Here is a 27,537-nt window from a genome sequence, read left to right as displayed (position 1 = left end):
ACGCAGAGAGCTTCAGGGCACACTCAGAAGAGACTCTCCCCTCCTGTGAGCTGCTGCAGAGAACCACACTCACTTTGGCAACTGCTCTGGGGCCCTCAGGATGCAAAAAGGACAACGTATTTGCAGCCCCAGAAGGAGAAGCTCGCGCATGAGGAAGGCCAGGGGTTGGCAGAGAGGTCAGTGCCGTGTCAAGGTGGACTTACTGCAAACAAGGGCACATTTCACAGCTACTCTTGTGCATCCAGATACAGAACAAAAACACAAAAAAAGAGAAAGCATTCCCCTCAAACCGCCACCACAAAGAGCAACTATTTTACATGTAAATGGTTCATCAATACATATGTTGCAAAATAGAGCTTTCCTTTTCTATTAAGAATTCTGGCTATTTTATGTTTATCTAATGTATTCAAATAAGTACATTTAAATAAAATCTTTTAGAAGATGTTGGGAAATAACTCATTGTTCTAAAAGTTGCTAAAAAGAATTGAGGATTTTTATCCTGAATATCTTATCTGGAGTATGGCTTAGACACGAAAATTTTGCAAAGTTCCTTGTGTAGCCAAGGTGGAGGAGTAGGATTCTAGATACAACTGTCAATTTACAAAATATCACCAAGTACAGAGGAACGTGGGAAATGACATCATGAAGATGGAATCAGCAAAGTATCAAATGTGAAATACTCTATGGTTTTATGTCTAATGTGTGGCCCATGCACCAGCAGCTTTGGCCTTAAGTGGGAGCTTGTTAGAAATGCAGACTCCACTCTCTCCCCCAAAATGCAGACTCTCAGGCTTCAACCCACATCCACTGACTCAGAGTCTGCATTTTAATAAGATTTTCAGGTGATTCATAAGTACATTAATATTTGGGAAGCACTGCTCTACAGGCAAACAAGAAACTAGTTTCTTCAATAGCTACATATCAGGGAGGAAATAAAAAGAAAGGAAACTTATTAAAACATATTAAAAGATGTATCAACACATGCAAAGTGGAAATTAGGATACCAATTCACACACACCAGCTGTTTAGAAAACAAACATGCTGATTTAGAGATAATGGGGAAAATTCTCTGCTCATTATATATTTGATAATATTAAGAAATTATTAATTTGAGATGTTAAAGGGTATTATAAAATATAGGCAGTCTTTATCTTTTACTGATACATGATAAATTATGGATTAAAGCTGAGTAAGTTTGCAATTTGCTTCAAAGTAGTTCAGAAAGGGGGATGTAGGGTACAGATGAAACAAGATTTCACATGTATTGATAATAACTGATAATGGGGAAGGAATATGGAAGAGAGTTCATAATACTATTTTCTTTGATACTGTATATGTTTGAAGTTTTCCATTATAATGATTTTTTTAAAAAAAGAAAAGGATATTAAGTTACTTGCTCAAGTTTTATAATAAGAAACAAAGGACTTAGGAATTCAAAGTAGGTAAGTTTTCCTACAAAGTCTGTACAAACCTTCCATTGATTGTCCAATCTTCAAAGTATTCCAATGCTTCTCATTCATTCAGGGTATATAGTATGTCAAGCACTAAGTTATACTTTGGTGTATGTGTGTGTGTTTGTGTGTATTGCTATTAGCTATATATATGTATATATTTTAAATTTTATTAGAATTCAGTTAATTAACTGGTATATATATATTTTATAGGAAGTCACAATAAAAGGAAAAAAGAAAGATAAACATACTAAGTATTCTAATAGAAACATTAGCAGAGTCCTGGGACAGGTAAGAGAAAATCTCTTGGCCACAGACAGACACATTTCCCAGAAGGAATAGCATCTGAAAAGTTTCTCATTTGAACTTCAGCAGGTAGTATTTCCTAGACAGCAGGATCAGCATGGACAAAGATAATAAATTATGGAAAGACTTGAAACACCCTAGGATGGTCACAACTCAATGTGGGGAAGAGAGAGCATGGCAAGTGCATGGCTTGAGATGAGCATGAAGTAAAGGGAACCAGCATAAGATGGTGGATCACAAGTGCCTTGTTTTCCACTGTATGAAAAGCATCTGGCACAATGGGTGCATAGTGAACAAATAAACGTTTTCATTTTGTGGTCAATTAAGAGGCATCAGATATCTTGAATGTTGTTGGCTTAATTGTATGACAATGAGGAGAATGGGGGAGATATATAAACAGCTGATGAGAAGAACAGAATCTGTTAGGAATGTAATGGTAGGCGTCTCAGCTAGAGAGGTTAAGTGATAGATCTTCAAATGAGACTTGGAAGGATATGGAGACTAGATGGGACTGTGTCTGAAAGGGATGGAAACTGAGGATTCTAAAGCCTTAACAGTAAGACTGGATATACGATGGAATTTACTGTGGCACAGGAGAACAACAAAAGCTTTTCCTTGAAAGGGATTGATAAATTGTATTTTGAACAAGTTATATCTGAGATACTTAAGGTCAAAATTAGAATGATAAATCTGGAGCTATCTTAGGGATGTCAGAAAGCCTGTGTGGGAGGCCTTTGCATATAAACAAATAATACGGAAAGGATAATAGCTTATTTTCATTGAATTCTTTTCTAGAGCCAGACACTCAATATATTTCATTTAGATGACAACTGAAGTCAGAAGTGGATAAAAATAAATCCCTAAAGGAAGGAAACATGAGCTAAGGCAGTAACTTGAATTTAACATTTCTTATCCTTACTATAATCTCCACAAGGTCTCCTCTTGATTCTGCATGCTTGTGAAATACCAGCGTCTATATACTCTCCAAGCCTTTAATCCCCCTCTAGCCTTACTTGCCTCTTTCATAGTGGGGTTCCTTGACCCATCTCTTGTACCATGTGTCTGACAATTCCTAGGAATTTCTCTATCTCAGATCCTGAATCATTTATTTTCTCTGTTCCCTGGTGCTGAAATGATCAGAAATGCTAAAAAAAATGTCCTAATATTGGGTGCATCTATGTCTACTTTTTTTATTCAGATAGTTTTAAACAAAGAGCTATTAAAATTTTGCCATGTGCCAAACGCTGTTCCAGGAGCAAATATACAGTGGGAAGGAAACAAAGACTCTGTTCTCACAGGGGGGAGATCTATGAATCAGTGGTGGTGACAAGTCCTAGGAAGAAAAAGGAGAATATGGAGTTGGGAAGTGGAGTAGTAGGTGTTCACCTGGAGGCCTGTGCGGTGTATGGGATGTGTGTGTATAGCATTTCGGGTTAAAGAGGCTCATTAAAGGAACCTTTTCTGACAAGGAGTCTCCTCTTCTGAGAGTCTCTTACACCCACTTACTAATTGTGCGCATTGTAAAATGTTAAATGCATCTTTAGTTTCTCTTCCTACATAATTTTCTTGTCGATTTTAATAATTTGTGTGGCTTCTACTTTCACCATTCTGCCTAAAATTATCAAAATTGAGTTTCTAGTTCTACTTTTACTCTAACAACTGAGTTCCGGGTTCCATTTTACCAACTGCATGTGGAAAGTTTTTACCCGATAATTTTTCGAGTTTCTTACTCAGTAAATTGTAATGCAGAACAATTCTCTTTCCTAACTAATCCAGCTTTCTTCTGGTTTAACCTTATAATGATCATCGCCATTTTCTGAGTCACTCAGAATAAAGTCAACTTCAATTTCCCTTCCTTGTATTACATTTACGTAAACCAGGTTTCACATCATAAAATGGTCTTTAGAATCTCATGCAAATAGATGGTTTACTTCTCATATGGACAATGACAGAACATAACCCTGAAGCAGAGGCAGGCTTACAGGCATGAAGGTTCTGGAAAATTATGTGAAATCACGTTTCCCTTATTCCATAATCATTGAGGAGCCATTGAAAGGTTTGGACAAGCCAAGGTCCATTTTGCATTATGTTGAGATCACTCTGATGGTAGTATTGATAGGTTTAAGGAGAGTGTGAGGCTAAGCAGAGAGTGACTTTGGCGAGAACAATCATTCAAGAAAGATTTGGGGATAGTTAATGAAGGGAAACAGAATAGTCCGGTCTTTGCATTATTGCGAGTTTGTCATTCAATCTTCTTGGTGGTAAGACCATCTGAATTTTTCTGGGAAAAAAAGAGTCAATATGGCTTTTGAGGAGGTTAAGACATTTGATAAATATTCAACAGTGGTACCTCAAGGATATAGATCAACTTCGACTCCAGTATTTGTGTTTAATTGTACTTCTCATAATTATGTACTACAGGCTAGCAGATTCTTTCCCTAATGAAAAATTTTATTCTTCCAAGTCTGATCACCTCTTCTCAGATTTTTCAGATAGGAATTGTGCCAGCAAGTCTTTAACCAAATAGGCAAGTTTACAGAATTGCACGAGTTTTACTATAGACTCTTTCTCCTATTGCTATTTTTTTCTATTAGAAATTTAGGGCACGTGCTAATAAAATCAATAATATAAAGAAAGCAGAAATTTCCACTTATTCTCATATTTACTAGTCCAAGCCTTGATTCACTCTAAGTTTGCTCAGAAGTTTGGGATATAGAAGTAAAAGACTTAAAAATAAGTGAAGAAATATTTTCAAAGACAAAAAAGCTAGATTGTTTTTCTTTAAACAAAAAGTAACTGCCCAAGAATGCTTACATTTTTTCCAATATAGCTGACCTTTAAAACTTCATTTCTTGGAAAAGAAAATGAAAGATGTCTGCTTTGTGAATTTAAAAAAACCATTTGGAGACGTGTGGGAGGCAAGTGAGACATCGGGGCTCCTCTTACAGGCCTCGGTGTAATGGGCTCCAAAAGCCATGAGGAAACGAGTACAGCTTTCCTGCTCATTCCCTCCGTCCTCCATCCAGATGGCTTCCTTGTTAAGTATGGAGAAATCATTTCTCCCTTGCACTTGGCTAAAAGTAGAATTTGTTAGACAACATTACTTGTCTGGACAAGGTGTGAAAGATACTTTTTTGGATCCCCTGTGATAACCCTTTCAAAGTAGAGGCCCATTAACTAATTTTGACATTCCCGAGAGGACCATCTGTAATGGGAGGTGGAAGGTGCCAGAACAGAGAGGATTGATGGGAATCTCTCAGAAATCTCATAGCCACAATACTTACCAGAAGCTTCTGATATATAGAGAGCTCATACAACTCAATAACAAAAAATCCAAACACTCCTAGTTGACAAATGAGAAGATCTGAATAAACATTTTTCTGAAGATGACGCAGATGGCTAACAGGTCCATGAAAAGATGCTTAATATCACTAATCAGGGAAATGCAAGGCAAAACCACCATCAAAATATTGATGCACAGAGTCAAAGAATGAATCTCGCAGACACCGGAGAGCAAGTAAAGGGATAGAAGTGTATTAAGTAAAAATACAGAGAAAGCTCTCAGAAGCGAAAGGGGGCCTGACAGGGTTGCCACTGAGGGCTTGTAGGGTTGGTCTTTTATTCAGGGAACCTAAATCCTTTTAACATTATCATTGAGTAAGGACCATTGATAACATCTTTGATGGCTTACTTCTTCTTCAGGGTCTGGTTATTCTTTGTTGGTCACAAGTAGCTGTTATAACAAGACACCTTCTCCACCCACGCGTTAGGGCAGGGTGGTCTGGCTTGCTCCTTTATCTCTGGTTTCCTTATGCCTCAGCATTTTTTGGGATTTTTGTGAGCCTGCTTCTGTGGTCCCCTACATAGCCCTGCCTAGACCTGTGTGTCCCTAACTCAATATCACCTCATAGCTGTTTGAATGGCTGTTCTAAAAAGTGATACATAACAAGCATTTGCGAGAATGTGGAGGAAGGAGAACCCTTGCACACTGTTGCTGGAAATGTAAATTGGTGCAACCATTACAGAAAACACTGTTGATATTCCTCAAAAAATTGAGGATACAATCATCACATGATCTAGTAGTCCCAATTCTGGGCATTGATTCAAATAAAACAAAAATATGAATTCAAAACGATAAATGCACCCCCGTGTTCACTGAGTCATTATTTAAAATAGCCGAGATATGGAAACAACCTGTGTCCATGGATGGATGAATGAATAAGCAGGTTGTATATATACATACAACAGGATATTACACATCCATAAAAAAGAATAAAATCTTGCCACATGCAACAACAGAGAGATTTTGAAGGCATTAGGCCAAGTGAAATAAGTCTGAGAAAGACATATTATGTGATCTCACTTGTAGGTATAATCTTCAAAAGTAGATTGGCGATGATGCAAGAGGCAGGAGGTGAAGGGATGAGCCAAATGGATGAGGAAGATCAAAAGGTACAAACTCCCAGTTATAAAATAAGTCATGAGGATGTAATACAGAGCACAGCAGCTCTAGTTGATGATAATGCATTGCATATATTTGAAAATTAAGAGAATAAGTCTTAAAAGTTCCCATCACAAGAACAAAATTACAACTAGGTATGGTGACAGATGTTACTCCCCCCCTTCCCCCTCCCCCACATCTTTCTTCACTTGCTAATAAATCAGATCTTTAAAAATATTAAAGATAAAATCATTAGGATTATTTTGCTTTAATAGTCAAACGTTTTTCACGTGAGATCTTGCTACAAGATACTCCAACCCCAAAATTTAGGTGATCATCTAGTCAACTAATTCACCAGGGATTTGCATGTGTGTTAAGCGAAGTCCTGTGAATAACCTTTCAAAAGTCTCAAGGATCTGAGATGAGGACTGGCAACATTATAATATATGAATTGCAAAAGAGTCTTCCAGGTTTTTCTTTGCCTTTTGTTTTAGGGATAAAAAGGTGTTTCTGAAGCTTATCTACGGGAAGTCACGGAGTAAGAGCTGTGTTGAACACCTGTCTGTAGCTAAGTGCACGACTGTGGGGAGACAGGCTGAGTCTCCTGGCATTCAAGCAGGAGTCTTTGTGTTGTTTGTCAAAAGTAGCTTTCAGTCTCAGACACTTTTTTCACGCAACTAGGGCTGCACACACTGCAGGCCTCAGGAAAAAAAAATATCTTGCTACCTTTTGCATTTTTTATTATTTAAGAAATTTTGGGATACATTGAGTTGTGGAGTCTATGATGTAGGCTTGCAAGTTCCCATGGCCCTTTTGCATTTGTTTAAAAAACAATGTGTAATATTGGTTTAAAATGTATTTCATTAAGAAATAAATAAATAAAAATGTATTTCATTTTTAGAAGGATACGATTTTCTGGGAAAAAGAAAAGAAACAATGGACTAGAGCGTCTCTTCCTCTAGGAAAGATGCAGGCATTTCATTTTCAGGGTTGGCATGGAAATGCACACAGAAATGATTTCCGTTTAAGTTAGCATAAAAGTAATGCATCCAGTTTTTGGTGGCTTTGAATTTTATTTTAAAAAGCTCTAAGTTTCAGAATCTGTGAATTTCTGCCACATTCAAGTACTAAAGGAAATCTTCTATTTCATGGTTCCTGATTAAAATGAGCAACATCCACAGTTCCAGGAGCAGCTTTTAATTGGAGATTAATTTGTAAAGGATAGATGGCTCATCAGTTCACCCAGATCAAAGGCACAGATGGAAGAAGGCTGAAAATGATGCTTTTTGAATAATCAGAATTATTTCAGATTAGAACACTGCTGCCATTTGATTTCATTTATACAAAATGCGATTGGCCACAGATCTCTAAGTTATGGTAAAACATAAATGTAACTGTAACCATTTTATCAGAGATAAATCTAAGAAGCATCATTCTTAACTTTTACCCATACGAATACACAAAATCAGTAGGAGGTTTTAGGGAATAGAATAGGGATAATCACGGCAGAGTCTCACGCTCCAGCCGCAAACCTACATAAGAGCAGATCATTTCTCATATTATCTTCTAAGATCGATGCTGTAGGTTCCAGTTCAAGATGCCCGGGTAGAAAGGTCCTGAATTCATGTCCCACAACAGCTATGCATGGAATAATTTCGTCTGACCATAAACCAACAAAAAACCCTGAGAACTAATGGAACTCCTTCATATTGGGGAACTGAGAATAAAACCAACTTAAGGTGAGTAGGAAAGGCTGAGGCACAATCTTGCTATAAACCAAACCCCCACCCCGACCCCTCACACCACCGCCAGCCCAGCAAAGGGACTCGGAATCAGCAAGGAGCTCAAATCCTGGAGCTTCTCTGAAGAGGGAAGCATGCATACCCCTCACAAGCCCTTCAACTTTTAAAGTCCACACCACACCTAGCTTGAAAATCAATGAGTCTTATGCCCATGAGATCCCCTGGAGCTGTGGGTAAAGCAGGAGAGGGAGGTTCTTGTATCATGGGGTTAAAGAATGAATCTTGTGGACAAAGGAGAGTGAGCAAAGTGAGTTTTATTACACACGGATCCAGAGGAAGCTCTCAGGAGTGAGAGGCATCCCAGCTGGGTTGCCAATGAGGGTTTTCATCTCTGGCCTTTTAGTAGGACTTTACCAGGACACTCAATGGTGGTTAGGTCAGTGGCCTGGAACGAGACGTGATTCTTACACACCGTGTGAGAGTTTTGTTTCTGTGACATTTATGATCTATAGATATGTATTGCTAGGTCTCATTAATCTTTATAGAGAACTTTTCCTCTGAGGCATGATTATTTTTTGTGGTTAATTTTATTTTTTGTGGTTACAATGTAATTATTAGAAAAACATTTTGACCCTAGTAATTGGAATAGAGTGGTCTACATTTTCCTGATCCCTTTGTTCTGTCTCAGCATCTGCATCCCTGAAATATCCTCAGAGCCTACTTGAGGTCCCCATTCTTACCCTACCTGAAGTCTCATCCTTTGCCGTTTCATGGGGAACAGAGACACACTTCTTAAAGCTGGTGCACAGACACACTTGCACACACTCACTCATCCCAGGGCCCAGGGCAGAAGCAACCATGTGAAAAGTGCCCAGACTTTACATGAATGAAGCCCATTTGCTAGAGATGGTATTGGATGTTAACTAGACTTATTGTGGCAGTTTATAACCTACACAAACATTAAATCATTATGTTGTACACATGAAACTATTATGGTGTTAGATCTATTATACCTCAAAAAAAAAAAAAAAAAGAAATCCTCTTAGGACTTGGGTCTGAGAAACAGGGTAAATGGTAGCCATGTACAGGGATAGAAACATCTTTTCTGTCTGGGAAAGATTAAATAGGTGGATTTAAGACATTTTTTTAAGATGCCTATCAGGCATCCAAGAGGTAGTTGATTAAATAAGTGCAAACGTGAGAAGAGTTATAAGTTTTGGATCCAATATCTTATTGATCATATTTTAGAGTCATAGAATGGAATGATATTACCCAGGGAACGGGCATGATAAAGTGTGTATGGGCATCTTTTTTTAAAGGAGTTTTGCTGTAAGAGGAGCATCAGGAAAGTAGCTGCATGAGCATATTCATTGAACACCTGTGAGGTGTGATGACCTGGATATACTGAAATAAGCCTCAGGTGATGGGAAAAGTCGCTTTAAAAAAATGTGATAAAAGACTTTCTCTTCAGGAATAGAATATCCAAACCAGTGTCCCCAACTCGAGTTTTTTTCATCCAATCGTGTCACACAATTTTCTAAACTAAATCAATATTATCCGGTTCAAAATGGCCTGTGACTAGAAGATTCTAACACAGCCTCTCTCAGCCTATTGCTAATATATCTATAAAGACTTTTTTTTAGAAAAAGAATCACAACTTTAGAAACCAAGAAGTCAGAAAACATCATAATAAAATGTGAAAGAAATTAACACCAATCATTAATTAAATAGAAAAAAGGAGGAAAAAAATCACACAGCACAGCTTGACTTTGCTTCTAGTGTTAAAATTAAATACAAGATGGAGATCAGACTTGAGTATTCCTTAATCAGACGAAACCATTTAAGCCATGCATGTAAGAAAAACTAAACTGAGCTTATTTCATGAACATAAGTAAAACTTAAACTATTTCTTGTAAATATCTCTGACAATCATCAAAGACACTTAAATCATCTTCTTAAAAATAGTATGAGATAGTCACTTTTAATCAATCCTTGCTGTCTATAAAACCTCACTAATAATCACTTAAAGATCAGACAATTTCCTATTTTCACTCTATGAACCATCCTGTAATTTCATGTGCCTAACTTCCTATCATTTGGTTTTTTAATTTTTGGAAGCTTCCAGTACTGAATTGCTCTTATATGCACAATAAACTTACTAATACTACTTATTGAGTTGGTCGTTTAAATCTTGCTATTTCTGAGTTTTTGGCACAAGAAAGACATAACTTAATAAAGACACTTCTCCCAATGGCAAAACAGTATTTGCTCCCAAATAAAACAGCAGCACAATTTTAAAAAATATTTTATTTATTTATTCATGAGAGACACAGAGAGGTAGAGACACAGGCAGAGGAAGAGGCAGGCTCCCTGTGGGGAGCCCACTGTGGGACTCGATCCCAGGACCCCAGGGTCACAACCTGAGCCAAGGGCAGACACTCAACCGCTGAGCCACCCAGGTGCCCCAGCAACACAATCTTTAAAAATTAAAGGTAAATAGAAAAGAACCAACTTACCAGTCCTCAGAGTGCTGAATCCCAAAGCAATTGTAGGGAAAATTCAGGAAAACAACCAAATTTATACCATAAACGTTAACAGCTGAAAATCTTAGGCAATGGTGGCACCTGGTATCTCTAAGTTAGAGGAGGAAGAGGGGCTACAAGGAGTTCATTAAAATTTTACTTGACTTGGTAGTGCCTCAATTCTATCCCCTGAACCTAGATGTGTGTCCCCTCCAATCCCTGCAGAAGAGGGAAGGTTTGTTCTCCAAAGACAGTAAAACAGACTTTCTGCCAGTAGGGAAGGTCAGACATAGCTAAAGGTAGGGGTACATACTAAAAACAAATGAATTAAATAAATATTTAAATCCGGAATGTTGAATCCACTTCAAATACAAATGTACCCCCTGTCTACATGTAAAAACTAAAACTGTAAAGCTATAGGTGAAAACTTAGGTGTAAGTCTTTGTAACTTTGAAGTAAGCAATAATTTCTTAGATATGATACCAAATGCGCAAGCAATCAAAGAAAAATAAAGTGGACTTAATCAAAATTAAAAGCTTTGGGCTTTAAAGAACACATCAAGAAAGTGAAAACAAAAGGTAGAAAATATTGGCACACCATATATCTGATAAGGTTCTAGTGTGAAGAATATATAAAGAGCTCTTACAATTCAACAATAAAGAGACAATCTGATTTTAAAATGGGCAACGGATTTGAATAGACAATTTCTTCGAAGAAGGTACACAAATGGCCAATGGGCGCATACAAAGATGTTCAACATCATTAGTCATTAGGGAAATGCTAATAAAAACCACAATGAGATGTCCACTGGAATGGCTATAGTCAAAAAGACACAAGTTTTGGTATAAACGTGGAGAAACTGGAATGCTCACATATTGCTGGTGAGAATGTAAAAGAGTGCAGCTGCTGTGAGAAACATTTTGGAATTTCCTCAAAATGTTAAGCATAAAGTAACCAAATCGTCCAGCTATTCTACTCCTAAGCATATGACCAAGATAAATAAACACATATATCCACAGAAAAATTTGTACATGAATGTTCATAACAGCCTTGTTCATAACAACCAGAAAGTGGAAACAAACTAAATGTCCATCAACTGATGGGTGGCTAACCAGAATGTGTATATCCATACAATAGAATATTATTCAACCATTAAAATGCAGTCATGGGGATCCCTGGGAGGCGCAGCGGTTTGGCGCCTGCCTTTGGCCCAGGGCGCGATCCTGGAGACCCAGGATCGAATCCCACATCGGGCTCCCGGTGCATGGAGCCTGCTTCTTCCTCTGCCTGTGTCTCTGCCTCTCTCTCTCTCTCTGTGACTATCATAAATAAATAAAAATTAAAAAAATTAAAAAAAAATAAAATAAAATAAAATGCAGTCATGTTCTGATGCACGCTACGACATGGATAAACCTGGATAACATCATACTAAGTAAAGGAGGCACAAAACGGGTTAGTCGGTCCGGCTTCGACTCTTGGTTTCAGCTCAGGTCATGGTCTCAGGGTCCTGCGATCGAGCACCAAGTCTGGCTCTGCAATTCAGCAGGGAGTCTGCTTGAGTTTCTCTCTCTCCCTCTCTCTCTGCCCCACCCCCCACTCACTGGCACATACGCTCGCTTTCTCAAATAAATAAATAAAATATTAAAAAAATATATATAAAGACTAGAGATTATAGGATTCCATTGATATGAAATATCCAGAATAGGCAAATCTCTAGAAACAGAAAAGGGGGATTAGTTTTGTCAGGAGCTGAGGCAAAGGGGCATGGTTCTGAGTCTAATGGGTATGGGGTTTCTTTTGGGGATGATAAAAATGTTCTGGAATTCCATATCAGTGATCAATATACAACTGTGCAATAAAACCACTGGATTGTACACTTTAAAAGAGTGAACTATTTGCATTATGGCTCAATAAAATTATTTTTTAACAGAAGAAAAAAAAATAAAGTGATTGCCTTAAAAGGATCCAAAGAAAACTCAATTTTCCCTGAACTATTGTTCTTTGTTAACAAAACAAAGCCAAACATTAAAATTATGTGAAGCATAGAAGACTGTTACACATACAAGATTGTGTGATTCTCTTCTTTGGCTCCTAACACCTAGTAGTTTGTTCTGAAGGAGGCAACTTCGGCCTTCTTTTTTTTCTTTTTGTACTTCGAGCCAGTGTGTTTTCATCTACTCTAATCTTGTAACCTATCATGTGTGTAATCATTGTGTAATTAGGAGTCCATCCAGTCCCACCTCTCCAAATGCCTACTGGGCTTTTGTATTTGGTTATACCATCCCCCCCATCTAATGCTGAATAGATCTTCTCTCTGAATTCTCAGTTTTCAAGCTTTTTTTTTTTCATTTCATGTTCGTTGCATTTCTTATTGTGCGTGCTCTTTCTGTCTTTCCCTGTCATGTTCTATTGATCTGCCAAGTAATAATAATTGCATACTATGCTTCACCTTTATTTCTTTTGATGTTACTCTACTTCAGGACTATATCACACCTATGATTAGCATTAATAATAGTTCTCTTTAAATGCATGAAATGCATAAAACCAACTTCTAAATATAAGTTGCAAACAACTTATATTTCATGCTATCCAAATCTGGGGAGCAGCTCTAAGTCTTGAGCTGGAGAACATTTCATACTTGTCTCCAATTCTTCCACGGCTCCCCATTATATAAAGGATAAAATCTTAAATCTTAACCTTACCTTCTGGGCACTCTTCTGTTAAATTCCTTCCCTACCTGAGTCATCTACCTCACTGTGTTAACGTCTCTTCCATAGCTCCTCCACTATGTTCATGCTTCACCTCTTTCAATCTCCACTATTCCTCTCACCATCTTGCTACACTTGTGTATCCAATGAGACCCAACCTTCAACTTCATGTAATTTCTCCTTTAATTGAAAAACAATCTATTGAGACCATGGTTTGTGCTCAGCACCATTCTAATCTATGAAGTAGCATCCAATGAGTAAGATGTCCTCTCTGCTTCCAAGGAGTGCATCACTTGTTGAGAAAGTTTCCATTATAATACTGTAAAAACTGAAGAAGAGGGGTAGGACCCAATATTCATTGACCACCTGTATCTGCCAAGCACATTATGAATTACAGACAACCCAGTGAGATCAAGATGGTCATCCTCACACTTGGAGAAGTAGAAGCTTAGAAAGGTCAGGTAACTTGTTCACCGTGACACAGCTAGCAAGAGGCACTCTGGTCTGTGCAAACCCAGAGCTCCCCCTTACACTGTGATGTCGTGAAAACTTGGTTGAGCAAACTTGCTCTCTTTTGAATTCCTACTATATTTTCTTCTGTGCCATATATTTGCCATTTATCATACACTGGATTAATTCCTTCTTATATTGACTTAAAAAAATGAGTATCTACAAACTGCCTGACATTGGACTAAGTGCTGTCATACAAAGATGAGTATGTAAGATCCTTGCCTGCAGGAGCTCTCAGTCTAGTGGGAAAAGACAGCAAAAGGGGACATTTATCAAATAATGAATCAAGGTCTCTGTCACGTGACGGTCCTATTTTCAAAATGTCAAAATCCTGTCACATTCTACTTCTTTAATGATTCACCCTGCTGCAGGACCTAATCTCTCCAGGCCTGGCTGTGTTTGGGCTTCTGTAAAGCAAAGTGGGTGGGGGCATCTAACTGCCTTAGGATATCAGAGGTTTACTTAGCAAGGGACTGTTTAAACAGAGTTTTAAAGAGTGACAAGGGTGACTAGGAGAATTCCACTTTATAAGGGAAGAAAGTTCATTCCAGGGAGAAGGAGAATTATAGGTAAACAGAGAGTTGTGAAATTGGTATGTCATATTCAGCCTAAAATCCAGAGCCTTCTTAAGAGAAACTGGTAAGAAACAGGGCTAGAGAGGTAGCCACCCTCATTATACACCATTGTGAGGCATTTAATTTTAGGGATCTTTAGAAAATGCTGATGCCTTGGTTGTATTCAAGAATAATTAAATCAGAAACTCTGCGGGTCACAGTGAGGAGGAAGGTCTGGCACCGGACATGTTTTAGAGCTAACCAGGGTGATTCTGGTGTGCAGTCATGGTTGAGAACCAGTGCTTCAGGCAAAAGAGAACCAAATAAGCTTAGGAAGTAAAAGAAACAATGACACCTGTGCTCTTGACAAGAGCATTCTGGCAACAGCGCAGAAAATAAACTGAACAGTGGTATACCAAGAGGTGAGAGATGTAGTGTGAATCTGTTAGAATAGATGAGGCAAGAGATGATAAGCCCTTTAAATTACTTTTTATGCCTTTTCACCTTTATGTTAACTAGATTAGAAAAATGTTGTCTGATGGGTTCCTGTCATATTGATTTTCCTAACAATATTTTTTGCCTTGTGCAATGTAGGTTTTCTAATACTACTTCTTGAATCAAAACATTTTACAAGACAAAGGTTAACAGTATTGAAAAGTTTAAAAGAAATTATCTTCCGAAGTGTGTGTTTCTTGACTGTAACATCATACATGATTTCAAAAAAAAAAAGCTTGAAAAATACATACCAATATAAAAAAGAATTAAAATGAAGCATTAATCCACCACTTTAAGATATGCACTCTTCATATTTTGGGATGTGTGCCCCTTCTCTGATTCTTGTTTAGTAGTTATGATTCTCTTTGTATAATTGGGAAAACCGAGTCATGATATATCATAAGTGATTTTTCCACCCCAAAAAGCTCGTGATTAAGTTTATTTAAAGGATTGCATGATGTGCTTTACTATACTTTACACAGCTATTTTTTAGTTGTTGGACATTTGGGAAATTTCTAGTTTTTTACTATTATAGCTGACCATATTTGATAAAATCCTTTATTTGAATTTCCAGTTATTTCTTTTTTAAAAGATTTTATTATTTATTTATTCATGAGAGACACAGAAAGAGAGAGACAGAAGCAGAGACACAGGCAGAGGGAGAAGCGGGCTCCTTCCAGGGAGCCCGATGTGGGACTCGATCCCCAGATCCCGGGATCACGCCCTGAGCTGAAGACAGATGCTCAACTCCTGAGCCACCCAGGCATCCCTCTGGTTATTTCGTTAGACTGGTTTTCAAGAAATGGATTTATTAATGAAAAGAGAGAGAGAGTTTTGAAGGATTTTACTACAGATTGCCAAATTATTTCTCTTCCAATGTCCATTCTTCCTAACCATGTAATAGACTTATTTTTTACCTACAACCTTGCCATCATTATGCATTTCCATATATTTTTTTATTTTTTTTAATTGTTGGGGAATATCAAAGCAAAAAACACAAAATCTTTGCTTTCAAGATGCTCTGAGCCTAGTATGAGAAACAGGTAAAGGGGTCAATACAAAACAATGTGCTGAGGACTTGTTCAGAGGGATGTTTCTACTTTTGAAACATCCAAAGCCTCTATCATCCTAAGTTACTACCTTGCAGTTGTCCACCCAAGTGCGGCACCTAAACTTTCCGTGCCTGGATACTGGGATTTCTTTCAAGCAGACAGAGTGGTACATGACTATACATTTCATGATCTTAATTTGTACTTATGTGATGTATAACCTTGATCATTTTTTAAATTGTGTACTTCCTCCTTTATAAATTATATGATACAGACTTTCCACATGTATACAGTAGGATTTGAGGATTTTTTCTTTTGGATGTACATCAAGTGATTTACAATTTTTAAAAGATTCTTTTTCCAAAGGTGTTTAAATATATTAGTATATAACTTTGATAACTGTATCATCATCCTTTTAAAAATCATCTCTGTATATCTTTACAGAACCAATGTCTTCTTTACATATCTTCTGCATATAAAGTTTCTTTATTAATTGAATTTTTCAGTTTTGCTTTTTAAATTTAAAGAATAACTTTCTAAATGGTACTGATTTTAAGTGTACTAATTCAGTATTTATTACTGTTTAGGACTTCCCTCTTGCCCTTCATGAAACCGATTTCTTAACACATTCTAGCTTCCTTGGCTAAATACCTTTTCTATTTTATTAATTCTGTTTTCGAGGATTGCTGTCTACTTTTATTTCTTAAAATCATGTCATTTTCAAGTTCAAAGAAGAGCATAGAGAATAATATGGCATGCCTACATATAATTATCGTTCATTTTTATCAACTTTTAAATGTTTGTAGTACTTGCTGTAGATAAATTTCAAGAAACAAAAAATGACTCTGGCTGCCTAACAAGATACCACAAACTGAGTCACTTTAGCAACAGAAATTTGTTGTCTCACAGTTCCAGAGGTCAGAAGTCTGGTCAGAAGTCTGTTGAAGAGCCATGTTCTCTGTGAAGGCACGAGACAAGGATCAGTTCCAGGTCTCTCTTCTAGCTCTGTTAGTTCCTTGTATAATGGCAGCCCATCTGCACATGGGTATTCTCCCTGTGTGTGTGTGTGTGTCTCTCTCCAAATTTTCCCAATATAAGGACACAGATATACAACCCAATTCAGTATGAACCCATCTTAACTAGTTACATCTGCAAAGATTCTATTTCTACTATTTTCCTTGAGAGGTCACATTCTGAGGTGAGGATTCTAACATATGAATTGTGGGGGAGCAAAGTACAATCCATAATAATAATAAATATTCTTAAGGCCCTTTGTATAATTGTTGAATGATGTTTTTCCTCTCAAACTGAATTTTAGAATCTTCTCCAGTATTTTATACTGTTTTACATATGAATCAATCCATAAACAAGGCATAAATTTGGTTGGCATATTCTCAATCTTTATATAAATATTATATTATACTTACCATGTTGTAATTTATTTCTTTTGTTCAATCTTATGTTTTTGAAATGTATTTGTGTTGACATATTTAACTCTATTCATTCACATTAAATGCTGGTTGATGTCCCTGTATATAAACTTATTAAAATCGACTAATCCAATCTTCGAGTAACAGATATTTTGGATATTTCTAGTTTTTATTACTACAGACACTGCTGTAATTAGTTTTGCTGTATGTCTTTATATATGCATACATTCAAGGACTTCTCAGGGAGATATACCTATAAACGGAATTGCTGAGTAGGAAGATATATGTTTCTTTAATTTACCAACTTATCAATTTGCCCTTGGAAATTGCTTTACCAGGACACCTGGGGGGCTTAGTGATTGAGCATCTTCCTTCAGCTCAGGGCATGATCCCGGGGTCCTAGAATTGAGTCCCACGTCGGGCTCCCTGCATGGAGCCTACTTCTCCCTCTGACTGTGTCTCTGCCTCCCTCTCTCTGTATCTCTCACAAATAAAGAAATTAAAAAAAAATGAAATTGCTTTACCAATAGATACACGTATCAACAATAAGGGCATTTCTCACAAATTATTTCTTCACCAGTAAGTATTTTTCATAGCATTTTGAACATTGTCAATTTGATGAGTTAAATGGTTTTAATTTTTTGTTTAGCTACTTTTTATACATTTGGTCAATTGGCTTTTACTCTACAAATTCTCAGTTTATTTTATTGTTGTCTTTTCCCCAAAGTTATTATTTTGGGTGCATGTATGGTCTATAATTTAAGAGTATTTATATTCATTCTGGATACTGTTTCTTTATTGGTTTTGCGTATTTCAAATATCTTCTCCCCACTTATGGCCTCCCTTTCCATTCGTGGTGTTTTTGGTGATACAAGAGTCTTTCATTTTAATTAAGTAAAATATTCAACTTTAAAAATGATACGTATCACCAGGCCATTTTCTAAAAGAAAAAAAAAAACTATTATCTTGAAATCAAACATATTTTCTTTTTTTCCCTAAAACTTTCAAGTTTTTCTCAAAGTTTTAAATCCAATTAGAAATTGTGTTGTGTGTGTGTGCACACATGCATGTGTATGCTACAAGATTAAAATCTACTTTTATCATTTGGATGACCAGTTACATTGGCACTATTTTTTCAGTGATCCATTCTTTCAACTTTCCATATAATGAGGGTCTGTTTCTTGGCTAACTATTTTGTTCTTCCACTATATTTGCCTATAACAACTTGCCTTAATTACTATGACATTCTAATAGCATACTTTTATATTTTGCAGAAAGAAAACATGATATTTTATTTTTCTAAATTAACTTAGCTTTTCTTGCTCTTTTGTACATATCTATGCTTTTTTGGGTCAGCTTGTTCTGTTCCTTGAAAATTTTTACTGGAATTTTGATTGGAGTTGCATTGAATTTATAGATTAATTGAGGACAATTTGATATGTTCAAGATATTGAGTCTTTCTATCCATATTTTATAATTTCCACTTATAGGGTGTTCTTTTTAATCTTCTCAATTTTTCAAAATTTCTACTCTAAAATCTTGCATATATTGATAGGTTTATTTCAGTGTTACTTAGGGATGTGTGAATAGTATTCTTTCAACTGTATTTTCTTATTTGATCTTTATTAGGATATAGAAAAATTATTAAATTTTATATTGTGATGTAATAATTTTATTTTTAAAATATTTTGCTGAATTTTCCTATAGTTTTAATGGTTTGTATGAATTCTCTTAAATTTTCTATGACCAAAAGTAAAATACAGTTGAATTTTTAATCTAATCACTTCTACCAATCTTCTAATAAATGAGTTTAATGCTCACTTATACTATGATTAATTACATATTTACCTTTTCTGCCTTCTGATGGCTTCATAAGATTTTATCACCTCCCTCCATCCTGCTTTTCATTTGCTGGTCTGGGAGTTACATATTGCATTTCTAATTTTTTTGTTATCTTCTTGAAACATTATTGTTTAACTATAAATTATAAATAGCCATGCATTTAAAGTTATTTTACATTTTATAATGTAAAAATGCAAAATTAGTTTTGCAATTGTAGTAAAAAACTTTAGCTATATTTTCTTAAGTACAAAATTATCACTATTTTACAATTCATTTACAAAATATTTTATCAATTTATATGTGCAACATTCTTTCCTGCTTCTTGGTTTTACTTGTTTTTCAAAAAAAGAAAAAAATCACTGAGTGCCTGGGTGTTTCAGTCAGTTAAGCATCTGATTTGTGATTTTGGCTCAGGTCATGACCTCAAGGGTCATGAAATGGAGCCCTGACTACATCGAGCCCTGTGTGGAGCTCCTTGCTCAGTGGAGGATCTGAGATTCCCTCCTTTTGCCCCTCCCCCCCAAATAAATAAATATTTCTTTTTAAAAATCCTTAAATACTTTTTTTGAGTGAACTTTCAAAAATCTGGCATGACTAAAAAAAGCTTTATTTTGCCCAGGCTCATAATTTGTAATTTATGAAGCTACAGTATTTTAGTTTCATATTTATTATCCCTCATCCCTTTAAAATATTTCATTTTTCCCTTCTGATGAGATACCTGTTGACCATTTAATATTTTTTATTTGTTGTTCATTTGAATTTACTTTGCTGACTTTTGCTGATTTTTCTCTCTCTCTGATGTTCTTAGGCTCCATCCAAAACAATAGATTTAGATGTGACTTTATGTTTATTGACCCAACTTGGTCCTTACTTACAGTGAGCTTTTAATCTGAGAATTTGTATTTTTAGTTTTGGAAAATTTGCAGTAGTTGGCCACTTAGATACTGCTTTTTTACTATTTCCGCCATTCTTTTATTCAAAAATTCTGGTTAAATATTTGTTGGAGCTTTTCAAGATATCTTTCAAGGTATCTTTCAAGCTATCTTTCGAAGAGCTCTTTTGTCCATTGGTGCTGAATACTCTTCAATTCACTAATTCTCTAGGAGTAAACATGATGAAATGTTGATGTCAGTGAATATAATGTTCATTTCCAATATGTCTAAGTGCTTCTTTATCTCATTTCTGCCAACTGTTTTTTAAATCCTTGTGCATTTTAATAAATGTCATGATTTCAAATGTATCTTACAGAACTTTAAACACATATATTTAAAATTTTTATTGACTAGTCCATAAAATTAATCTTACTTGAGGTGACATAGCAAAGGATGAGGAAAAGGAAGCAGTAGGAGTATCTGCACTGAGGTGCAGGCAACAAGGGGAAATAATTGTCTCTGGAGAATTTAAGAACAACTTTTAAAAACTGACTTAAGTTTATTTTGCTTTTTGTCAACGTCGTAGTCTAGTGTTTCTGAACAACATTAATGAGATGAACCAAGAGGTCCTTAGCGTGATTAAACTTTAGACCAGTTTCTTCATAACTATAATAAGCTGTAATACTTCCTTTTCTTATAGTATCTCCCCTTTGAAATGTAAATCTTCTCCCAGCCTCTTGCCATTTTTATAACTGGGGAATTCTTTCTAGAAATTGAGAGTCATCCCTTTCAAATGTACTCAAGATAGTGCCCCTGTCTCCTAGTCTCTGTGGAGGGTAGGAGTCTAACTTCCATAAGCACCAATTAGCAAACACAGATGGCCTGATCACACTGACTCAGCTCCTCTCAAACCAAGGCCTTTCAGTACTGTACCATGAGCTCACTCCAGTGCTTGTACAAGTCTCCCACCTTCTGTTCCAGCAGGGTTTAGTTCAATCTCTCTCCCCTATTGCAATTCTCTTAAATAGAGTCCTCCTTAGCTGTTTAACTCTGCATAGTATAATCGTTCTTTGATAGTTCAAAATACTTTGCTCTACAGCCACCTGGAGTACTCTACTATTCTTATTAAGTGAGATTATATTCCAAATGCTAGTTGTGTTTGTCTCTCTTACCATGAGGTATTCTCTTACCATGAGATCCCAGGACTGTTGCTGTTGGACTTGATATGTGACTAAGAGTGTTATTGTACCCATTTGTCTTTTTGTCTTTACTATTTAGTTGAGTGTAGCAATATTTCCAAATAAATAATGCTTGCATGTAGCATTGGTCAGGTGGCTAAATTCTGGACAATGATATATAAGTAAAAGTTAAGGTCTACTCTCCAATTTATCTTTCTTGCCAGAAAAATAAACTTCACTTTGTTTAATCTGTGATATTTAGGATTTCAGTTACTTTCAATACACTCAAGCCTTCACTGATAGGGCTTCCATGGCATAGACAGTCTTCCACAAAAAATTACTCCTTTAAGGATAAAGAATTGGAGTTTGAAGAAGCAGGACTGTTTTGTTGCAGCTGGTAACATGGGTAGACCACTGACAGTGGCTCTCAGTGATGCATCTCTTTACTAGTTGATATCCTTTCCCAGAGCACATAAAGCATTGGTTTAATATTTACTTTTCAGACCTCTAATACCAACTTAGACCAGAATTCACCAAGACTTTTTTTTCTGCACAAAATTAAATATACAACGTAGTGAAATCTACATGCTAACTGTAAAAGCAGAGAGACAAAAGAGCAGCAGAGTGGCAACTTTAGTGAGAGAAGAGGAATATCAGACTGACCCCAGAGTGGCACTGTGTGCTGTAATGGAGTCTATTCGCTTGTAATCATATCAGCTCATTATCTTGCATTACAAGGTATTTTAAAATGCTATTTTCTTTTTTGGTAGATAGTCATGCTTTCACTCAACTCCCTTCAGCAGTCACAGATGTGCAGGTGCACTACTCTACATGCTCAAATTTCTAACCGAAAGGGAGAGCACTGAGAAAAATTCACACTGACTAATCATCAGGCTCGCTTGTTTTTGCCCACATATACTAGAAATTGTCTTCATTCTAGGTCTTGGTTTTGTTATTCTGTTGTTAACTGGCATTCTTTTGATGTCTAATATGTATTGTCTGCCCTCAAGTGGAAGTACTCTTTTAAATATTAAACCTTAATATTAGTTAATAAACTAAGTACCAGTTACACTTAGTGATTTTGAAGAATATTACATTTGTAGGGAAAAAATAGTTAACACAAGCTGGAACTCAATTATTTCATACCTACTATTGTAATTATTTGGAGACCCTCTCCTCTGCCAAATCTGATCCCTGATAGGAAAAAATCACAATAGCAACACACATATCATTACTTTAAACTCATGAGAGTGAGTGTTTTGGTGAAAATCTTGGCATAAAAGATAATACAAATGAGGAATTTGGAATGAAAAATTGAAATAGTTATATCTTAATAAAGATATTTATTATTTTAGGGATCCCTGGGTGGCGCAGCAGTTTGGCGCCTGCCTTTGGCCCAGGGCGCGATCCTGGAGACTCAGGATCGAATCCCACGTCGGGCTCCCGGTGCATGGAGCCTGCTTTTCCCTCTATGTCTCTGCCTCTCTCTCTCTCTCTCTCTCTCTCTCTCTCTCTGTGACTATCATAAATAAATAAAAATTAAAAAAATAAATCCTATTATGGTTTAAAAAAGATATTTATTATTTTAAAAATTATATTCTTAAAAATTATGTAATGGTCAAGTTTTCCCTATAATAAACATTTGGTGGGAGAGTGTAAGATTTATAAATCAGGATCTGGATTTACAGAAGGCAACGTGGAACGCTGCCTCTTGACATCACTTAAGGATCTCATCTTTGTGGTCAAAGACTCTCTCCCACATGCCCATATGATGCCACATTATTTGAAATGTCACAGTTTGCTAAAGGTTATCAAGTAGCTCATCGAATCAATAGGAAGACTGGAGAAACATTCTGTAGCAGGAACCAAAGGACTGAAGATTCAACTAAGTGTCAGCCACAGAAATATGTGCATAGAACATGTGGCAGATTATGTTACGCTCTCCACTCTCCATTCTGTTATATCATTATACATTCACACCCTTGCCATGGTCTCTTGATAGAAAAAGCGTATTTCCTAGTCTCTTGATATGGGGCTTGGCCATATGACTTGCTGCAGCCAATAGGATGTTAGTGGGCATGGGAGAGCAAAGGCTTGGGATGTGTCTGGAATGTGCATGTGACAGGTATCTCACTATCTCATAAAGAGTGTGAGTGATATGAGAAATCCTAAACACTAGGCTTGGCTTTAAACCAAGTCCAGCCCTGCACAGTCTAGATCAGTTGAGCCCCAATTAACATGCTCAGAAGTGAGAAGTAAATAAATGCTTTTACTGCATGCTGCTGAGATTTTTGCGGTTGGTTGTTATGTAGGAAAAGCTGAGTGACACAGGAAAACAATGGCCCCAATACTTCTGGACCCTGACAGTCGTGGATTTTATAAAAAATTGCAATAAATATCCTGTACTTTCTTAATTTTCCCTCAGATACCTAAATTCCCATAAAAAAGGGGCAATTAGGCATCAGACATCAAAAGGTAATAGAGCCCCTCAGCTTTCACGGTGGTGGGTGAAATTTTGTTTCCCACACTTTGAAGGGTTATTCCAAAACAGGAAGGGTATTGCAACATTGGATAGCCCAAACAACAAACATCCAATACTCAAGTGAAAAGGGTAGGCATGGGGGAAAAAAATTCCACTTTAGAGGAATAAGTACTAACAGGGCAGTATCTTCAAAAGAGGTTCATTAGTAAGCATTACACCAAATAATGGTTCAATGTTTACTCTTAAAATCTTTTAAAAAAAGAAACTCATAAGAGCTTCTGTTGCCCATAACAGAAATTAAGAAATACTGTTAGAGGAAATCACAAAGTACTTTTGGAATACGAGGAGATAATAACTCATTATGCCTGCCAGCAGTTGCATTTAGAAAAGGATGGTTAATGAGAAGAGTCTAGAAAGACATATAGGACTTTTCAAAAAAAACTTTTGAGAGAAGGACATTTCAAGAATAGGAAGGGCAATCTAAAACAAAAAGCAGATATATAATGAAGTAGTCGGGAATTTAATTAAGGATGCAAAATGAAGACAAGTGAGAATGAGGGAAGTTTAGAGAGATGATGATTACAATGAAGGCAATATTGGGGGTGTGGAATGGAGCTTAGGAGCATGGATTTTGACCTTGAGCAGACCAGAGTGACTGGGTCTGTGAATTTGGACAAAGTTTGTTATTTCTCTCTTCCCCAGTCTCTTCAGAGAGAAATCTTTTGAGATCCTAAACCCGATGGCACATTAAAAGAATGTTAATTCAGGGACTCCTGGGTGGCTCAGGCAGTTAAGGGGTCAACTCCTGATTTTTGGCTCAGGCCATGCTCTCAAGGTCATGGGATTGAGCCCCGTGTTGGGCTCCACTCTTAGCGGGTAGTCTGTTTAGGATTCTCTCTCCATCTCCCTCTGCTCTTCCCCATGCTCCCATGCTTTCTCTGTCTCTCAGATAAATGAATAAATCTTTAAAAAAAGAAAAGAATGTTAATTCAAACAGGCTGTAGTAAAGTAAGGTAGGGAAGGGTAAATAAAGCCATAGACTAGAGTAGGAGCCAGATTTAAAAACAAAACAAAACAACCTCACAACCTCCAAACAGTAGAGTTAACATTGATTAAATACATACTTTGAATCAGGTACTTTTTAATACAATATATATATTGTATACTCATTAATGTTCAAAATAATCACAAATGTAATTATTCTTTGCCTTATTACAAATCTAAAAACTGGAGCACAATGATAGTAAGTAATTTACCTAAAGTTACACAATTAGTAAGTCACAGAACTGAATTTGGAGCTCTGGTCATCTTGCCCCAGAGTTCATGCTTTTAACCACTCTGCCAGTGGCTTTCAAAGTAATTTTTTTTCTTACCTCAATCTGCAGTGAGAAATATATTTTATGTCATGAATTAGTGTGCTTGTGTGTGCATATATCTCTCAAGTTCCAGAAAATTATAGTTATCCATAGTATATATGATTTCAAATTCTATAAAATTATAGTTATTTGTACCATGTATAACTTATTTGGCTATTTTGATTCTAGTATAGTCTTTTTTTTTTTTTTTTTTTTTTTTTTTTTTACTTTTTAGAAATGTTGGTCACAAAAGAGTAAATTTATTATGGAACCACTAAGTGATCACAGTCTAGTGTTTGATTAATAGTGCACTGTACCATAGTTTGCACATCCTTCTCAGGAATTTAGAATTTATCCTACAAAAAAAAATAGAGAGCAAGGACTTTAAATAAGGGAATAACATGGAGCTTCTGGGTGGCTCAGTCAGGTAAGAATCCTACTCTTGGCTTCAGCTCAGAGCAGGATCTCAGGGTGTTGGGATCAAGCTCTGCATCACGTTCAGCGGGGTGTCTGCTTCCCTTCTCCCTCTCTCTCTCTCCCTTCCCCTGCTCAGGTACTCTCTCTCTCTCTCTCTCAAATAAATAAATAACGTCTTTTGAGTTAATGAATATGAAGGAAGGAACAAAGGAATAACCTAATCAGGTCATATATTTTAGAAATACCACTCCCAATAGCAAGGAGAGAGTTGACACTGGAAGTAACAAGCCTACCTAAGAGACAATTACAATACTACAGAAGAAAAGAAAATGTGGAAAGCAGGAGACAGAGATGTAATAAAAGGGCACAGTGACTGACAGATGATGGAAGAGAGGAATGAACGGAGAATAACTTCCATGTTTCAGATTGTGGGACTAGATGGATAGTGGAGTTCGTTAATTAGGCTGGAGACTGCAGAAGAAATTGGTTATATGAGAAAGAAAATAAATTCAGGTAGTTGGGATTTTGCCAAGTGTCAAAAATTAAGTAGAATCACATTTTGACCTGATAGGCTTGGTACTGTTTTAGTGTTGTTAATAAACAACTAATTACTCTTGAATTTTATCTATTACCACTGTATAGTCTGAGATAGATTAACCTTTTTATTATGTTTTCATGTTGTTGACCTACATTGGGTTTGTACTCTACTAACACCCTTATTTTCTTTTCATTGGAACATTGGTCAGTGGTTTTGTCTCCTTGTTCAATTCTTGAACATTAATCATTTCATCCACTCCACTCCTGTCTATGTCAGCTTTCTCGGGTCATAAAGTTATAATAATTAAAAAGATAATTATGCCATAAGATAATTATGCCACCTATGCTGACTATATAGTGAACTCATTTGGCTCTTAGCTACTACCCCTTATTTTTGCGGGGTTCATAAAGCATCTGTTTAGTCATATCTTCTAGAGTTTTACAGAAAACTTGTGGTTGCCAGTTTGAAGTTTTTAGAATTGTTAAAAATAAAATCTAAGGAAACATTTCCCACCCCAATTCTTTTGGCATCACTTCTATTTTTCCAAAATTTAAATATGATTATTTGTAACGATTCCACAATTAAACATGTAAATTCCTTATATAATATGAAGTTCAATTAATTTGAGCTAGTGATTTGAATTCAATTAAAGTGGCTATCAACCTTGAGCACAGTGTCTAAAACTGTCTAAAGTGCTTGTTACACCATTTCCTCTTCCTGGGCATTCTGTTTGACAAATTTCTGAGCCTCCTCTGCAGTTATGTTTAAACCATGTGACTGATGTGGAGAGGCAATACCATATTTACCTATTGAGCGATCAATCACCCATTGATCACTGCATTTATTTTTATCTTACAACTCTTGCCACAAAACCCCTGTATAATTCCCGACCCTTCCTTACGTAGTGTACTTGGGCACTGTGGGGTTAAAATATCAGCAACTTAAGATGGGAAAGAGCCTATAAAGCTGTTTCCTGCCAAGGAGAGTCCCAGAACCACAATGGATTGCAAAATAGTAGGCCATATTTGTACTCTGGCATAGACTGGTCTATCCTGACATGCATGAAGATTAATTTCCTTTTAAATATTTGCTCTTTCCTTTACATTTTGAAAACATTTTCATTCTGGAAGAAGACAAACGTGAAGATAAACAGTTGTGCCTCTTTTCTGCTATTGGTTATCATCATATCATCTTTCTTAACCAATGAGTGTATCCCATTTTTGTTCTACTTCATCTATAAGTGGATCTACTTGATCAAGTAGATCCACTTATACATTCAACAAATTCAATCATTCAACCAGTATTAGCATCCACTATGGAATAGGTACTGCGCTCAGTGCTTGTGGGACTACCGTGAGTACTAAAACGGATCGGTTAGAAGCCTGGTAAAATAGAAGTCTATACTTCTGTGTGTCTGTGAACGAGTTCCTAGAATATTCCTAGAGATGCAACAGGCCCCCTTTAACGTTGAATTTTCATGATCGGAAAAAAAGAGGAGTTTTAACAAGCAACTGCTGCTCTGGAGCTATGTCTCTGGTGTTAGGATCAATCTTGCATCTTATAAGAATGCTGTCTGAAAGAATGTGATGAGAGTTGCTGGAGAGGATGGTCACTACCTTGTAAATCAAGTAATAAAAGTGAGTTA

Source organism: Canis aureus, chromosome 13 (genome assembly GCF_053574225.1).
Source record: "Canis aureus isolate CA01 chromosome 13, VMU_Caureus_v.1.0, whole genome shotgun sequence".
NCBI classification, from domain to species: domain Eukaryota; kingdom Metazoa; phylum Chordata; class Mammalia; order Carnivora; family Canidae; genus Canis; species Canis aureus.
The sequence above is the reverse complement of the archived record's forward strand: the minus strand, read 5'-3'. Positions refer to the sequence as shown.